The sequence below is a fragment of the Apus apus genome, chromosome 2 (assembly GCF_020740795.1).
Source record: "Apus apus isolate bApuApu2 chromosome 2, bApuApu2.pri.cur, whole genome shotgun sequence".
Classification (NCBI taxonomy): domain Eukaryota; kingdom Metazoa; phylum Chordata; class Aves; order Apodiformes; family Apodidae; genus Apus; species Apus apus.
This window is the reverse complement of record NC_067283.1, coordinates 154,568,816-154,585,638: the sequence shown is the minus strand read 5'-3', so window position 1 is coordinate 154,585,638 and position 16,823 is coordinate 154,568,816. Positions and strand designations below refer to the sequence as shown.

At 43.9% G+C, this 16,823-nt stretch overlaps 1 protein-coding gene across 7 annotated transcripts in view; it reads left to right on the top strand.

Moving 5' to 3' along the window:
* Positions 1-1,311: 1,311 nt before the first annotated feature.
* The window catches only part of TSNARE1 (t-SNARE domain containing 1), a 514,761-nt gene continuing 499,249 nt past the window's right edge, over positions 1,312-16,823 (top strand). For 3 of the 7 annotated variants that reach the window (XM_051612487.1, XM_051612488.1, XM_051612482.1), the window contains exon 1: positions 1,312-1,351. The gene's annotated coding sequence lies outside the window, so the exon portion shown is untranslated. Of the gene's footprint in view, positions 1,352-6,958; positions 7,069-16,186; positions 16,814-16,823 lie in introns of those variants that run through there. The other 4 variants (XM_051612486.1, XM_051612483.1, XM_051612485.1 and 1 more) reach the window with 3 other exon arrangements.

Sequence of the window (16,823 nt, the reverse complement as noted above, 5' to 3'; positions counted from 1 at the left end):
CATCACAGGCAATGCAAGCAGGAGATCCACAATAGCAGAGCAACACGCAAGCCAAAGATACAAATTTCCTTACGTTATACAAAACCAGGCAGCACAAGCGAAGATACTATACACAAAGAATTACTCTTCATTCTACGACTCTTAACATTGTTCCACAAAGAATTATCCTTCACCCTGTGACTCTAACATTGTTTCATTTTGACACAAATCAGGTGAACACATCTCACATATCAGTATCTATATATCTATATATCTATATCTATATATCTATATATCTATATCTATATCTATATCTATATCTATATCTATATATCTATATATCTATATCTATATCTATATCTCTATATATCTATATATCTATATCTGCATCTATATCTATATATCTATATAGATATATATCTATATATTTATATATCTATATCTATGTATCTATATCTATATATCTATATATCTATATCTATATATCTATATCTATATCTCTATATATCTATATCTATATATCTATATCTGCATCTGTATCTATATATCTATATATCTGTATATCTATATATCTACATATCTATATGTATCTATATCTATATATCTATATCTATATCTATATATCTATATATCTATATATCTATATATCTATATATCTATATATCTATATATCTATATCTGCATCTATATCTATATATGTGTATATGTATATATGTATGTATGTATATATGTATATATGTATATATGTATATATGTATATATGTATATATGTATATATGTATATATGTATCTATATCTATATCTGTATAGGAGGGGAGTAAGGGGGCTTGGATGGTAGGGCAGGTCTGAGGAGAGAAAAGAAGGTGATAGGAGGAGGGAAAGGGCAGTAACTCGCTACCCTACAGGATACAGGAGGACCTTACAGGAGACGGGGGGTCCCCGGGAAGGGAAAGAGCAGCAGGGAGGGGATGGGAAGCCGAGGGGTCGGTGGTCGGGGGAAGCCCGCCTCGCCGAGAGGGTGAGAGGGGCTTCCGGGAGCTGGCAGGTCCCCGTGCAGCGGGAGAGGGGAGGAGGAAGGCGAGGACGGGGCGGCGGGAGGGCGCGGCGCTGCGGGAGGCAGGGAGCGGCGTGCGGGGCCGCGGGCGGGGCTGGCGCTGCGGGGGGGGCAGTGGGCGGGGCCTCGAGGGCGTCCCCGCTGCGGATTGGTCGTGGAGGGGGGAGAGGGGGCGGGGGTCTCCCGTTCGCGCAGCCTGCTGGGAGTTGTAGTCCGGGGCGGTGCCAGGTGAGGGGAGGCGGCCACGTGGGGCAGGGGGCGGGCCCGGCCGCCGTCACGTGATGTTTGGGCGCCGGCGGCGCGGCCTCGCGGCGGCAGGTGAGTGGCGCGCGCGGCGGCGGCGCGCGACGGGCCTGCTCCGCCCCCCCCCCCCCCCGGTGTGACAGGGGGTGACGGGGGGGGGACCCGGCCTGAGGGGCCTGGCACCTGGGGACGTGCTGGCCTGGCACGGGGTGCGGGTGTGGGTGTGTGTGGGTGTGTGGGTGTGGGTGTGTGTGCAGCCTGGGGACAGGGCTGGCCTGGCACAGGGGGTGTGTGTGTGTGTGTGTGCGTGTGTGTGCAGGCTGGGGGCGTGCTGGCCTGGCACAGGGGTGTGTGTGTGCAGCTTGGGGACAGGGCTGGCCTGGCACAGGGTGTGTGTGTGTGTCTGTGTGTGTGTGCAGGCTGGGGGCGTGCTGGCCTGGCACAGGGGGGTGTGTGTGCAGCTTGGGGACAGGGCTGGCCTGGCACAGGGTGTGTGTGTGTGTGTGTGTGTGTGTGTGCAGGCTGGGGGCGTGCTGGCCTGGCACAGGGTGTGTGTGTGTGTGTGCAGCTTGGGGACAGGGCTGGCCTGACACGGGGTGTGTGTGTGTGTGTGTGAGTGCGTGTGTGTGCAGGCTGGGGACATGCTGGCCTGGCACAGGGGGGTGTGTGTGCAGCTTGGGGACAGGGCTGGCCTGGCACAGGGGGTGTGTGTGTGTGTGAGTGCGTGTGTGTGCAGGCTGGGGACATGCTGGCCTGGCACAGGGGGGTGTGTGTGCAGCTTGGGGACAGGGCTGGCCTGGCACAGGGGTATGTGTTCAGCCTGGGGACAGGGTGTGTGTGCAGCTTGGGGACAAGACCAGCATGTCACAGGAATTTGTGTGTTCAGCTTTGGGACAGGGCTGGCCTGGCACAGGGGAGTCTCCCAAAGACCATGCTTGTGTCCTGTGTCCACACAAAGGCAGGAGGCCCTCTCTGCACCACCAATAGCCATTGTGATACTCTCCCATGGTTGCTTGCCACAATGGAGCCTCAGTAGGTTGCCCTGCAATATTCCTTGCTTTACTTCATGGGAACTTTTTTTGTTGCTTTTTTTACTTCCAAATGTTTGGAGTTTGAAGCTTTTAAGAAAAGCACATCCTAGCTGGGTGGTGCAATTAACCTGCAGCATCTGGTGTTGGAGAGGACTCTCTGGTGAGGCCACACCTTGAGTTCTGTGTTCAGTTTTGGGCACCTCAATACGGGAAAGACATTGAGGTGCTGGAGCAGGTCCAAAGAAGGGCAACCAAGTTGGTGAAAGATCTGGAAAACAAACTTTATGAGGAGTTGCTAAGAGAACTGAGGTGGTTTAGTCTGAAGAGGAAGAGACTGAGGTGAGACCTTCTCACTCTCTACAACTACCTGAAAAGATGTTGTAGTGAGAGGAAGGTTTGTCTCTTCTCACTAGTAACTAGTGATAGGATAGGAGGAAATGGTTTCAGGTTAATCCAAGGGAGGTTTAGGTTGGATGTTAGAAAAAACTTATGTACAGAAGAGTTATCAAGCACTGGAACAGGCTTCCCAGGCAAGAGGTTGAATCACCATCCCTGAATGTGTTTAAAAATACGGTGCTCAGGGACATGGTTTAGCAGTGAGCTGGTAGAGCTAGATTAGTAGTAGGTTAAAGGTTGAACTGGATGATCCTAGAGGTCTTTTCCAACCTGAACGATTTTAGAATTCTATAAAATCTTGTGTTTTCACTGAACTGCTCAGCATCCTTGTGTCCATATCAAAAAGCAGAGGGCTTGGAAGCCTCAAAGGGCGCTTTGATTCTTCCACCATCGCATTGAATACATGCTGCAAAACCTCTGGTTGTTTGCATGGGAAATATTCTGTGACATTTGCAGCTGGGAGAGCTGTGTAAACAAGCAGTTGTCTGTTTGCAAACCCAGGGGTAGCACATGCGTGGGTTGGTGGCCTCAAGTTTCCCTTTTCACTCTTCATCCTGCTCAGTTCTAAGTTTGTCTTAGCTGTGTGGTGCATGGACTGGGCCTGGGAGGGCTGGACCAAAGTAGGAGGGGTTTTCCCCTCTTTTTCTTCACCCGGTTTCAGTAGCAATAAGGTTTGTGTTTTATCCAGCAGTTATCTGTTTTTTCAGGGTGGTATTTCCCTTTGCGATGAGTCTGTGAATTTCATCCTGCCTTGTTGGTCTCTAGGAGCCGATGCAGATGGTTCAGGTCTCTAGATCACTGATGGCTCAGGCCAGCTGCTGTCTGGCCTCTCCATGCCTTCCTGCTGTGGTGTCCTCTCCAGCTGCCATGTCATGTTTCATTTCATCTCATCTCCAGGCCGGCCTCCCACCTTGCTGGGTTGTTTTTGTATATTAATGCAATTAAAAGCCAGCACAACTGCTGCTGTTCAGGCTTTGAGGGAGCTGGGGGAGGCTGAGCAGTGCAACCATGTGTCCTGCTGCAGTCCTCGCTTCTGGGTCACACCTCCTTTCCTCCTGCCATCGAGTCTAAAACAAGACTGAGCTTTCAGATACAATGTTGCCCTCCCAGTGGGGTGTTGACAGCTGCTTGGTGCAGAGTTTCACAGTGTAACAGTGAGACTCTGAGGTTTATCTGGTGTCCAAGGTTGCTTTTTGTGCAACAACTGCAAGTCATTTAGCTGAGCTTGTCTGCAGAGCCTGGGAGAACAGAGACTTTAATATTCAAGTTTTTTACTCCCATCCTCTCTTTTGCAAGAAACCTCCTTTCCCCTCACTTCACTATTTTTTTTTATTATTATTATTTTTATTTTATTTTAAGCCTTTTGTAATGTGCTTCTTACCACGCAGCTCTGGTTTGACCAGATCTCCTTGCAACCAAGATGCCTGTTCTAGGGCTGGAGCTCCTCTGCTGAGGGTGGAAGGGAAATAATACTTCTTTGTCTTGATAAATTTGCACATTGATATCACAGCACTTAAAATCTAATTTAAAAAAGAAAAAAAAAAAAAAAAAGAAGAAGTAGGCAAGCTGAAAATGAATGTGTCTGTGCTTCCCCTTGCTTATAAATATATATCAAATGGTATTTTGAACTGCTGATTCTTCTGGGAATTCAGGGATACTTAAATAGCAAGTATGAAAGGGTAAATAATATCAAGATAAAAATAATACTTTTTATTCCCTGCCTGTACCATAAACACATTCTGCTAGATGAAAATGGAAAGGACTCTTAAAAAATCTAATTAACTTTTCCTGTCTCTGCTGTCTTCATTCCTACACTTCAGTTAGTTTGGGCAGCGGGGTGGGTAGGTGGCTTTCTCTTGGCTTTTTATGGACCTTCTGAGGGTTACTGGTGCTGCAGGGGACCATGGAAATCTGTGACACCTGAGGGTTTTGTGTAGGCTGACGAAGCTTCTTCCCCTGCTTAATGTAGGGTTGGAGCACTCATCACCAGCATAAAGGCTGCTTGCACTCAGAAGGACTTGTGCATCCAGGTCTGATCCCCATGAGATCTGATGGATGGGTGAATGGAGGATTGAGTCCTTCCGCTGAGATGTGGTTGGTGGTGTCTCCCTGATCATAAGAGCAGATGCCTTTGCTTACAGCACGATTCATTTGGTCTGAACTTCATCCAGATAATTAAGAATGAGCCTAACTCACAGAAAGAAGCCTTGGAGTGTGCCCCCATGTTGGTACTTACTGGAGAAATGTTATAAAACTTGTCCTCCAGCAGCATCACCAACCCTTCACGTTGCATTTTATACTTTTTTTCAGCATACTTTTTGACATCTGCAAGTAAAATCTGGCCATGAACTTGTGTTGGCATTGCCAGCAGTGGCATTAAGCATTGCAGGGATGAAGAGAAGTTTGTGCCTGTCTCTTGATAGTGAATGCCCCAAAAGCTACATATAAAATTCATGCTGTCCCCAGCTCTGATGGAGTGTGTGTCCTTTTGCTGTCAGGAAGGTTATTTGTGGTTTTTAATAATCCCCTGTGTTTCTGAAGAAATATGGTCAAGATAAGAACCTGACTCTTTTTTTTTTCCTTTCTCTTCTTTTTTTTTTTGTTCTGCTTGCCTTGCAAATGATGGGATGCAAGATTAAAATAATGCAAAAGAGTTAAATTAATCTGATTTAACACTTACAAGGAGGTTTCTATTTAAAACTCTTCTTTTTCTTCCTAGTGTCACTAGTCAGGAAATTCAGTAGGCAGGTGCCATCTCTTTGTTGCAGTTCATGGGCATGTCTCTGCTTTTCAGTGTTTCTGATGATGGAAAAAATAGCATTTAAATAAAAAAAAAAAAAAAGGGACAGCATGGATGGTTTTTTTTATTCCCCCCTCTGCATCTGTTTGGCTTCCAGCACCGTTAGAAAGCAACGTTTGTGTTGGTCATCAGATATTTTTTCAATTATATTGCAAAGGTGATAAAAGAAAAGAAGAAATTGTGTTTCAGAAGGTTGGTTTTCTTGGGTTTGTTTGGGTTTTTTTCTGCTTTTTAGTTTTTTCTGTTTGTGGGGTTTTTTTAGGGTTTTTTGTTTGTTTGTTTTGTTTTGTTTGTTGGGGTGTTTTTTTTTGTTTGTTTTTAATACTTCTTTGCTGGGATGTAGAGCTGTGGAGAAAAGCTCGCTCAAGGAGAGAGTTTGGGTTCATTGACCTGGGAGTCATGGTGGACAGCAGGCTGACCATGACCAATGTGCCCTCACACCCAAGAGGGCCAATGCCATCCTGGGGTATGTTAAGAAGAGTGTGGCCAGCAGGTCAAGGGAGGTTCTCCTGCCCCTCTACTCTGCCCTGATGAGGCCTCACCTGCAGCACTGTGTGCTGTTCTGGGCTCCCCAGCTCAAGAAGGATAAGGAACAACTGGATGGAGTCCAGCACTAGGTCACTAAGATGATTAAAGGACTAGAGGACCTACCATATGAGGAAAGGCTGAGAGAACTGGGGCTGTTCAGCCTGGGGAAAAGGAGGTTGAGGAGTCATCTCATCAATGCTTATAAATTTCTAAAGGGGGTGCCAGGAGGATGGGGCCAGACTCTTCTCAGTGGTGTCTGGTGACAGAAAAAGGGGTAATGGTCGCAAACTGGTGAACAGGAGGTTTAACCTGAATATGAGAAAATACTTCTTTACTTGGGGGGTAACAGAGCACTGGAACAAGCTGCCCAGGGAAGTTGTGGAGTCTCCATCCCTGGAGACATTCCAAAGCCACCTGGGGATGTTCCTGTGTGATCTGCTCTAGGGGATCCTGCTCTGATAGGGAGGTCAGACTAGATGATCTCCACAGGTCCCTTCCAACCCCATCCATTCTGTGATTCTGTAACTGGCTACTCAGCTGCTGGGATACTGCAGGCAACATCTGCAAAACATTTTCCAGCTTCTGCTTGAATGAAGTGGGACTCAATACCTATACTTACAATTCTTTTTTAGTAAATTTGCTCTCTTTTTTTTTTTTTTCCAAGTAAATGTTCATGTTGGGTTAGGCTGCAATTTCTTTGCTATCTCTGTCATCACTCCCCTAAATAAAAGCAGAAAATAACTGAATAACTGCAAAATGGTTTAGGCTTTTCATTGTGTAGCATGTTTTGTTCTTGTTCTGCTATCACCCCCGCTGCAAAGCCACATATTGCAAAAATGTAATTATTTTGAGGTTATTTGGGACTTTATTTGTCCTCCTTCCTCTGCTGCATACATTTGTTATGATTGTAGTCTTGAATAACTTGGCCATCTATTTTTTTCCCCCTGTAGGACTCCTCCATCATCTGGTGCATGGAGTAAAGGAGTGCAGGAGACAGCCGTGCTGTGGGATTTTATTCCAACCCTGCTGTGTTGTAGGTGGCTGTAGTCTTTATTTCTGCAAAATAAAACATTTTCTTCTTCCATGAGGGACTTTGATCATGCTCATTGCTGAAACTTTTTTGGGATTTTTTCACTTTATAAGGAATCTTCTTGTATTGCATCTGCGTGGAGGAGGGAGGTGCCTCCTTCATTATTCTGCATGTGAAAAACAGGCAGTATGGGAGGTGTTGTGACCCAAATTTTTATATTAACCCATTTCTTTGCTGTGTGATATGCCAGAGATTCAAATATGGTGTGAGGGAACTCCCAAACTTGCTATTAATGACTGCTTTGTAGAGAACCTCACATGAACAGATAACTTGGGAGCTCTGTGGTGGAGGCATATGCTGCCATGAATGCTGCTTTTCTTAATATTATTTTAATTTTTTTTTCCCCCTGAAATTCTTATGTTTTTATTTTACAACTTTCCTGTTCCAGTGTCTCACCACCCTCACACTAAAGAATTTCTTCCTAATGTCTAACCTAAACCTCCCCTCTTCCAATCTTGATCTATTACCCCTTGTCCTCTGACTACAGGTCCTTCTAGAAAGTCCCTCCCCAGCTTTTCTGTAGGCTCTTCAGGCACTGGACTACCACTCTGAGGTCTCCCCAGAGCTTTTTCTTCTCCAGTCTGAACAGCCCTAACCCTCTAAGACTATCACCACACTGAGCTGCTCCAGCTCTCAGATCATCTTTGTGGCCCTCCTCTGGACTTTCTCCAGGAGTTCCATGTCCCTCTTATGTTTGGGGCTCCAAAACTGGAAATAGTCCTCCAGATGGGGTATCATGAGAGCAGAATCACCTCCCTGGCCCTGCTGGCCACGCTGGTAATGTTTGGTGCTGGGGAAGGCTGATGATGGTGCAGGAGCTGTGCTGACTTGCAGGGCAACACCTTGTTTAATGGAACACTCTACATGACAGATTTTCTTCGTTTGCTGTTTATTGTCCTTCATCAGCCTGGAAACAGGAGCTGCTGCTGCTGATCCCTTGAGTTTGCATAATTTTGCCATTGGTTCTGGCAAAGCATCCCCTTCCAGCATGTGAGCTGGATCTTTAGATAAGGGATAATGCAGATTATTTACTTACAATGCTGGTTGTGCACAGGCACCATTCAACATCCTGCCAGTCATTGGGGGTCTCTCTTTACCCTTTCTGTTTACAATGAAATCTTATTTATAAGAAAGCAAAGTTTTTTTTGTTTGTTTTGTGTTTTGTTTGTTTTGTTTTGTTTGTTTGCTTGGTTTTTTTACAGAATCACAGAATCACCTTGGTTGGAAAAATCCTTAAAGATCACTGAGTCCAACTGTCAGCCTAACCCTTAACTAAACTGTGTCTCTCAGCACCATATCTGCATGTCTTTTAAATAACTTCATGAGTGGCAACTCCACCACTTCCCTGGACAACATGTTCCAATGCCTGACAACCCTTTCAGTGAAGGAATTCTTCCTAACTTCCAATCTAAAACCTCCCTTGCTGCAACTTGAGGCCATTACCTCTTGTCCCATCACCTTTTAATTGTAATTGCTACAAGAACTTGAAGTTAACTCCATTGAACTGTATTTTCTCTTCCCAGCTAATAAAAAGAAGTGAAATGATGTGGTTGGATGAGAGTAGGTGCTTTGCACCAAGGTGTAATTGACCTATGTTGGTTTTTGCCATCCCCCATGTAGCTGCATCCTTCTGTTGGGAGCTGCAGATCTTGAGCTTTTCCTTCTTGTAAAATGAAACAAGAGCTCTACCTTAATTCAACTTTTGACTTCCCCCCCAAACCCAATTGATTTATGATGCCTTCTGACACTGTTAGCTTTCTAGACTCTCACAAGAACCCCCTAATTTCTAAAATATGTAACTTGAAACATACTATTAAATAGCTTGAGCTGTGATTTATCTTTCCCAAATATTTTGATGTCTTCTGTCATCTGCCTGCTATATATCCCCAGCTGTTTTCTTACATTTGTGCTTGTTGCTGGCAGAGAGACCCTAATGTCAGCCCCATCAAATATTCTGCTGCAGGTAGTGACTAGGAGCAGAAGCTCAGTGAAGAGGTATGAGGAATTAAACTTAAACCCACATATATTATATTTAATAACCATTAGTTTCTAAAATAGAGTGTAAAAAATCATCTAGACGAAATTCACATACGTAATAACAACACTGCATGTGTTTTTATTTGCTTTTATACTTGCTTTTTTTTTTTCCTTTTGTTTTAAAGAATTGAACATTCCTGTCCTTGCTGAGCTGACGTGGACAGAGCTGTGGGATCAGTTCAGACAGAATCAGACCATGATGAATAACCATAGTTATGATCAGGGAAGCTTTCCCAGCCTCCTGATGCTCACCATCCTCTTACATTCCACCTCATCTGGGTTGTAAAGCCACCCAGATTTGAAGTGATGGTGAAAAATGAAGTAATTTTACTAAGAATACTTTTACTAACCATAAATAAGGCAAAGGAAAAAAACCAAACAAACCACAAAATCACATAAAATTATAATGGTGGTGCCTAAAGTTGTGTTGAGGCCACTGCATGTCAGCTTGATTTCTCAATGTCAAGGACCTTCAGCTTCCATTAACTGCAAGTGGCTGAATATGGAAGTAGGTGGTAAAACGTGGGTGTTGAAACTCCAGAAATGCTGTTGTAAGGTTTTTGGACAGTTCTGTTTTAGAGAACAACTGTGTGCTTTCTCGTGTCCTCTGTAGTATTGATCATGCACCACAGGGAAGTTTCATAGGTAGGGGTTGTTTTTCTAAAAATGTAGTAGGTTGCTGTTCTAGCCAAGTGCCAAGTCTGGCCCCTTGATGATGCATCTTAGCCAGTGGTGTAAACAGTGCTGCAATATTACAGTCAAATGGGATGCTGTGTCTGACTCACCTTTACATTTGAAAAAGCAGATTGACAGTCTCACTACAGGTATTTTCCTAATAATAATCTCCAGAGCTTCAAGCAGTTGGATTTTTTCTGCTTTCCCTCCAAACTATGAGGCAGTGGAAAAGATTTCAATTCTGTGATTGGTTTTGGTTTTGTTGGTTTGGGTGTTTTTTGTTTTTTTTTTTTCATTTATTTCTCATGGAAATACCTGCAGTTTAGGTATGAAGATCCTCTTCTTTGTGGAATGGAAAAAAAAGGTTTGTTTTTTTAAAATTACTATTTGTTTTCACATTAGTTTAGGTATTTTTGTTTCCTTTTGTATATAGAGATATCTCGTGGGCTCTCAGATCTCCAGGCTTGCTCTTCTCTCTTTGGCCAGTTCCTTTCCTACTGCGTTGTTTGCCATATTTTTTTTTAATTAATTTGGATTTATTGTAATCCCATACGTGGAAACAGGGCTGTGGGTCCTGGTCCTATTTGTGAGGTGTCTGAAAACAGACTATAAAAAGAATGGTTGCTTCATGGGCTTGAGGTGTTGTGTGTTTCTTTATCCCTCTTGGGGTGCAGCGTCCCCTTGCAGGAGAGGTTCAGCTTTTGCTGCTTTTCTCTGCTGGCAGAAAGAAGAATAAAAATGTAAAGCTTTGCTTTTTGCAAGCAAATAGTTTTCCAAAACATGTGATGCTTCCTGGGTTGGGTCAGTACTCTAACTCCTTGAAAGCAGGCAGTGGCCTTCAGGGTGAGGTGATGGGTGACCTTCACCAGTCTTTTACATGCAGATGGAACCCCTTGGCTTCTTCCCTCTACAACAGCTTTGGCATAGGGAGACTTAAGGATTTTCTTCTGATGTTTTTAATTCTATCCCATAGCTCAGAGAGGCAGATAGTTGTCATGGTCAGGGAAGGGCTTGGGTGGACATGATCTCAGTGGTTGTCATCCTGACGGAAGTAATTCCAAAGCTTGTCAGCTCCATGATAAAGCCCTTGTAGTTGACTAAATCAATATTTTCTGGAAGCTCATTGTACTCCATTTCCTTTACTTACCTTCCTGGGCAGACCAAAGCTGGTTATCTCCCCTGGCTGGCTGCACACAGCTTGGCAAAGTTGCTCTCCTAAGCAGACAAGGGTGACCTTGCGCTTGCTGATTTGGTAGCTGGGCTCCAATGCTGGCTCCCTGCCTTGTGTCTCGTAAATAACTCTGGTTTTCAGTTTCATTTCCCAGACCTGTTTACATCTTGCCAAGAGTAATTACAACCTCTGAGACTGGGGTTTGGCAGGGAGAGGGGGAGGAGAGTACAGAAGAACCTCCAATCTGTGGTTTTTCATGTGCTTTCATCAACACGCTGCTGCCGATGGGACCAGGATCTCCCTTCTGGGGCATGAATCAGGCCGCGCTCCCCTTGGCCCTGCATCGCTTCTGCTCTGTGATTGAGGTTTCTTTCCCTTCCTCTGTTCAGCATCATCTTAAATTCATGTCCTGGGCGATGCCTCCCTTACCTGTTTTATTACCTCTTAGTGTGTTTTCCCAAGTATGTCTCACGCTTGGATAAACCTCTTTCCTTGACTTCAAAATTGGCTCTTTCTTCAGTCTTCCTCCAGCTGTTGTGTGCATCCTTCCTCCACCTGTGCAGAGATACATTTCTGCTTCTTAGCAGGTTTTTGGAGCACTTTGGAGCCTGCACATCCTCCTCGAGAGGCGAATGGATGCCATCCCTCCTGGTTTTTGTATCCAAGCCAGAGTTAGCTGTGGTCATGTGCAGAGCCGGTGGGGAAGGCAAGAATATTTTTAGTGTGCACTTCTGTGAGCTGCTCGGGGGGCCGCCCACAGTTGAGTATTAAAATAATAGCAGGGACATTGGGTAAGCTTTGCAGCAAAATGTTGATATGCAAATTGCCATCTTAAGAGCAAACCTCAAGGCGATTTTTGGCAGTGCACACATGGCTCTGGAGCAGTGTGTTTTGAATAAAGATTACAGCAAGAGATTTCACCCAGAGGGCATGCTCGTCTCATTTATTCTGAAGCTTAGCAGAGCTGGTAATTCAGTGTTGGAAGCCAACAGGGTGAAACGTGTGCACCTTTAAAAAGGTATAAGATTAGCACTAATAAAGCAAAAAGTAATATCACTTCCTTAACTTGGATTTCCGGGGTTGCAGAAGCAATGAATCTGGTTGCATTTCATCTGCAAGTGATTCCTGGGCATTGTCCTGGGAGGAGGTGGCTCTGATGGCTGCACAGTTGGTTTGGGAGGATTGAAGGCATTTTTTGGTAATAAATGAACTTGTGCCAGTTGGCTCCGTGCTGTTTTGACTTTGATTTTCAGGTTGGTGATAGACAGCCTGACTGTTTGAAACCTTGCAACAAAAAATTGGATTAAAAAAATTCGCTCTATTTTATTTTGCTGGTTACTGAATTTATGGTGTTGCTACTGGGAAGGAAACAGCAGTAAATTAAGAGAACTAAAGCACTGGTTTCATGGTTCTTGCTTTGCAACTGTCCAAGCTCGTCCTGTGCCTATTGGTACAAGTCAGAGGTACCAATTGTCCTTTCCACCACCAATTTCACTTGTAATCCACAGCTACTGCTGAGATGCTCTGTTTGTTTTCAGGTAAGTGCAGCAGTTGCCCTGCTTCAGTAAGGACAAGGAGCACTGAGGGAAATGAAGAAGCTATTACATGCCATGATAATACCACTTGCCCAAAATCCATTGTTGATATATAGAATAGTAGGACTAAAAGCAGGTTGTGATTTTGAAACCTCTTGACAATACCTTCCTCACTGGCATCTCTTCTTCTCTTACCACTCTTGCCTAATATTCCTGTTTCATCCTTGATCTTACTTTTGAACCTTATTTGACTTGTGGTGTCTCTGTCTCATTAAATGATGCATTGAGGATGTCCTTGATGACTTGAACACCAGCAAGAGCTCAGGTCTTTTCCCTCCTCTCCCACACATCTCCCATAACTAGATGATAACCACAGTTATTGAGCAGTTCCTTTGTGCCGGTGATGGGTTTAATTCAGGAGATGTTTCCTGGACGGAGTTGACCAAATGTTTTTTGCCTGTGGATCGTTGCAGCCTCCTCAGCCATTGGATAGAAAGGCTGGAAAACTGCAGCTGCAAAGCTTTTCTCTCTAGCATGTGACTTCTCAGGGGCTTGAATCATCTGAGTTGAGGTGTGTGTTGGACCTTTACACCCCATCAAATCATGGTGGGCATGGTTGTACTTGAGTGAAACCAAAAAGACCAACAGAATGGTAGGAAATTAGCTTTTTATAAGAGCTGGTTTACTTTGGTTGAAATTGAGGAATATGTGCCCAAGTTCTGTAGAATGACTTTTCAGATGTTGGTAGTAAGAAGTAACTTAGTGACTGCTACTGTGCTTATTTAGGCTATAACATCTGAATGAATGAATTTCATACATGTTTAATTTAATTACTTGCAAACTGAGAGTTTTAAGAGCCAGAGGTGTGTAGACTTGCCACAGTGAAGTGACCAGTTGGGAAGTGTATTTGACTTCTTCTATTTATTCCAGTTCTCAAGGAGAGAGTACTGTGGTTCTTCAAGAAATACTAGTTTGTTTTTTCATTATTCTTATGTTGCGATGCCTGGGCACTGAAGAGTTTATATCACAATAAACATATTGCTCTAGGATTGGAAACTGGCAGCAAGTGAAGCAACTTCTTGTGAGTTTTGGGTTTTGTTGGGAATGATTTTTTTTTTTTCTGATTTCTCTGAGGCTGGTAAAAATCTTTACTGTTTAGAGCCTGGAGGGGGTTAGAGGCTGGAGAGGGACAATCTTCAGTGGAAATAAAAGTAGCTGGTAGCCATTTTTTCTTTCTTTCAATGAGGCATGGAAGAATCAGGTGGCTGAGACTTTGTGGGAACAAGTTCTCTTGACTTTGATGGAAGTTTGTATTCACCAGTTCTTAGTTCACTTGTGTCCTTATACTTTAATTATACATTCCAACATTGTAAGACTTTTAAATATCAAATTTTGAGGGTGTTCTGTGCCAGAACTGCACGGTTTAAGTGCAGATTCTGTTGGCAGGCATCTTAGGAGCTTCTGACGTCCCTTCTTCATAACCCCATCCTCTCTTGCCTAGTTTTTCCCTCCTTAAAAGTCAAACAGATTTGGTAAAACAGCAGAACTCTCTAAAACATTAAAAGAAATTACACAGGAACTCAGAAAGCAGTGGTCTCTAAAGCACTCTAATGAATGTAGAGCCTTGTGAAGATCACAGAGTCCTGCTTGCATCTCAACAGTGCTGAGCAAGAAAAAGAAAATCATCTTCCTAGCTTGATTCAGATTCTGCCCCTCTGCTCCACTCTTGTGAGACTGTACCTGGAATACTGTGTACAGCTCTGGATCCCTCATTGCAGGAAAGACATAGAGCTGTTGGAGAGGTTCCAGAGAAAGGCCACAAAGATGGTCAGAGGGCTGGAGCACCTATGTTATGGAGACAGGCTGAGAAAGTTGGAGCTGTTCAGCCTGGAGAAGAGAAGACTCTGAGGAGATGTTATAGCAGCCTTCCAGTATCTGAAGGGGCTACAGGAAAGCTGGGGAGGGACTTTTCATCAGAGAGGGTAGTGATAGAACGAGGGGTAATGGATTAAAAGTAGAAGAGGGGAGATTTAGGTTAGACATCAGGAAGAAATTATTTACCATGATGGTAGGAAGGCACTGGAATAGGTTCCCCAGGGAGGGTGTGGAAGCCCCATCCTTGGAGTTGTTTAAGGCCAGGTTGGATGAGGCTTGTGCAGACTGGTCTAATGGGAGGTGTCCCTGCTCATAGCAGAGAGGTTAGAACCTGATGATCTTTAAGGTTCCTTCCAACCACTCTGATTCTATGGTTCTATGATTCTGGTCTTTGTGTCTGTCCTTTGTTGCATCCTATATCTCAGTGGCATTAGAAACAAGCTGCTGATTGCATATCCCAGAGCCTTCTTGTGAGGCCTGATGCCTCCTTGAGTTGTTGACTCTTCCCTCCAAGGCCATGAATTTCTCTTCCTGACTTTGAAATGATTCAGGTCTCTGTTGCTCCTTTCTTCTTCCCTCTTCATGATCTCACCCACGAACACTTGCAAGGATGCTCCTAATTTTCCCCAAGCCTTGGTTGTTTGATGTGGTATCTTCAGGGAACATCACAGCAGACTGTCATGCTGATGCTTCTGTCTCTCCAGATTGTCTCCATGTTTTGGGATGTTTCCCATCCAATATGCGTTCAACTCTTTCTGTATTCATTCTATTTTATGGTCTTTAGCCTAGGAATCTTCTCCTTACTCTGTCTTTGCAGCATTTAATGTGATGCAGATGTGATTCTGAAGTGATGCTGTTGATAATACCTTTCAAATTTTTGTTGTGGTAGTTAACAATCTTTCTTGGCAATGCTGTCCTTTTATAAATATATATGTATGTAGCTATCTATTATTATATATTGACTAGGGACATAAGTTAAGACTTTGCAGCCTGTTAACATTTGAAAATCTCACAAATAATAAAAACTGTATCTTTTTTCTTTCCCTCCTTGCACTCCTGTGGTAGTTCTGATATCAGGTGCTTTGTGTGAGGAAGCCAAAATGGTGAACTCTGATCTCGCTGAGTAAGAAGCATTTTTGTAAAGCTGTGCATTTAGACTAATTCTGTCTGCCATAAAATGTGCTGAGGATTTGTGATCCTCAGCAGGCATTTGACAGATCTTAACTAGTTACGCCATGTCTTGTCAATCAAAATTAAACGCCTACCTTACTCCTTCTTACTTTCTCTCTCTTCCAGCTTTTTTATTTAGGTTGGTCATTAGAATTGCTTATAACCATAGAAACGAGGAAAACCCACCTCTTAAGTTCCAGATCTTTAGCATGATATTCCAGTTCTGACATCACGTGAGTTATATACACGATGGCTAAAAAAACCCCACACAAAACCCCTGCAAACAGGTAGAATTGTCATTAATTCCTCCCTATAATAGGGTTCTAGCTGTAGATCTTGTTCTTCTTGCATTTCTTCATGGTGTCCAGCACAAGGAGAGACTCTGCTGCCTGACAAGAGAGAGCTGAAGAAGAAAATGGATAGATACGTGGGATGGGAAGGGTGGGAGGATGAGATAATGAGAAGATGGGTTGGCAAGAAGTTGCATGTGTGACGTAGTGCTCGTTGATAATTTCAGTATTGGTTTTCCTCCTGCTAGGGCTGCTTGTACCAGGCAGCACACGATGGTTGGGTGCCCTGAGAGATGGGCATGATATTGATACTTCTTTAAACTGGGCCACCAGGTTTCTGTGCTTAAGGACCTGAATCTTTGTTTGGCAGGATGGCATGCATTGTGGCTTAGCTTGTTCTGAAGAATTCAAACATTTATAAATTTTGTTTGCAGAGACAATTTCAAAACACTTGACCCAAGTACCATGAAGGCGAGAGAGAATCTTACCTTAGGAGCCATGAACATCCTGAGAAATCAGTCCTGGACTCTGTGTGCTGGACAAATAATGGTGTTTTCACTTGAGGCAGGATTCTCCACATGAGATTGCTAGAGACAAGATTTCTGTGGGTTTTCCCACACCTTAAGTCGCACTAAATTGCACAAATATCAGCTGTTGTTTTTTTTTACAAATGGAAGGAGTGATTGATCAGATGAAAATAGTGAACTCTAGCTACCAGCACTGCTGTCTATAACATGCTCAGTTTTGCTCCTTTTATGAATTATGGAAACTTGGTAGCACATGGAAAGTGATTCAAGTGGTCAAGAAGTGACTTTCCTGGGTTTGTGATGGCAGGGTTGGAGGGACACTCTGCTTCTTGCACTTTGCTGGGACCTCTAAACACACCAAAATATGGCATGCATCAGAGAAGTGGAAAGTGAAGTCCTGACCCTAGAGCAGGTTGGTGCAT